This window comes from Rutidosis leptorrhynchoides, chromosome 5 (assembly GCF_046630445.1).
Source record: "Rutidosis leptorrhynchoides isolate AG116_Rl617_1_P2 chromosome 5, CSIRO_AGI_Rlap_v1, whole genome shotgun sequence".
In the NCBI taxonomy this organism is placed as follows: Eukaryota; Viridiplantae; Streptophyta; class Magnoliopsida; order Asterales; family Asteraceae; genus Rutidosis; species Rutidosis leptorrhynchoides.
Window position 1 is genome coordinate 400,917,548 of NC_092337.1, and position 1,462 is coordinate 400,919,009.

The following is a 1,462-nucleotide window of genomic DNA, read 5'->3' on the forward strand; positions in this document are numbered from 1 at the left end:
CTCTACCCAGAGATTGGAGCGTCTTTTGTGCTAAATCATAACATCATAGAACTCATTCAGAATTACTGTCTATTCCACGGCTTACCAAATGACGATCCCAACTCTCACTTAGATAGATTCCTCTCCTTATCCAACTCGTATAAGCAAAACGGGGTTAAACAAGATGTAGTTCGTCTATATCTGTTCCCCTATTCCTTAACTCTTCATGCAAAAACCTGGTTTGAGGGGTTAGAAACCAACTCTATCACCTCATGAGAGGAAATGGCAACAACTTTCTTAATCAAGTACTTCCCCCATCAAAGCAAATCAGACTTAGAAATGATATTGTAAACTTTTAACAAGCATACGATGAATCACTCTACACTGCATGGGAAAGTTTCAAACATTTTCTTCGAAGATGCACGAACCACCGTCTTGAGAGTTCTGTTCAAATTTTGACCTTCTACAAGGGTCTGAATCAGAACAACAAGTCTACTCTTGATGTTGTTTCTCAAGGTAACTTCATGAACTTCACTGCTGACGAGGCCTGGAGGTTGATCGAGGAGATGACTATGCACCATCATGATTGGAACACGGAAGAGCACATTTCATCAGTAACATCGCTTTTCTCCTCCGATCCTATCGAAAATAAAACTATCAAATTTCTCTCGGACCAAATAGAAAACCTCACCAAAGAAGTCAGAGAGCTAAAGAAACTCCCGCAACATGTGTCTCAAGTGCAATTATGCCAGAACTGTACTGACCCACATCCGACCAAGGTATACGAAGCTGAATGTGAGGACTCTGTTGTCTACTCTGATAAGATCCTAGTTCATCTGCACAACCAGCCTACCAAACCTACTACTCCACCAGAGACAAGTCCAGACGATGTCTTACTGCGAATCATCAACATGATCACAGCAAGATAAGACGAAACTGACTTAGTCATGACTAATCACTCTAGTAGTCTTGAAAATCAAATAAGCCAGCTAAATTAATGTCTCGATTCTCTAGGTTGTCCTAAAAATGACTCAAACGTGGCACGTAGCCAACCTTCAGTTTATTCTAAGGAGAAGAAACTAACTAATACCCGTTCGGTAGTAGTCATTGAGTCATCACCTAAACCTACTAGGAAAGCACCCATTCCATTCCCAGCCCGTCTCAAGCAAAGCTATAACAAGATGAAATCTTTCAAGCTTGACTGTAATTTTTTGGACACTGTGTCTAAAAATCCTCATAGTAAGAAGTATTTTAGGAAAATCCTATCAACCAAGGATAAGGTACCCTAAGTACCCAATGTCCCGCTGAACACGGATTGTTCAACCATTATCTTAAATACTATTCCTAAAAAACTAGGGGATACTGGATGATTTACCTTTCCTTGTTCTATCTACCAATCTGGTACTATTATTCTCTCGCTGATGTTGATGCCAGTGTCAATCTCATGCCCTACTTACTGCTCCAGAGACTCGAAATTAGAAAC

At 40.4% G+C, this 1,462-nt stretch overlaps 1 non-coding gene across 1 annotated transcript; it reads right to left on the minus strand.

Moving 5' to 3' along the window:
* Nucleotides 1-308: 308 nt before the first annotated feature.
* LOC139851171 (small nucleolar RNA R71) lies at nt 309-415 on the minus strand. Its single transcript, XR_011760529.1, has one exon. It is a non-coding gene; the product is annotated as a small nucleolar RNA R71 (small nucleolar RNA).
* Nucleotides 416-1,462: the final 1,047 nt, after the last annotated feature.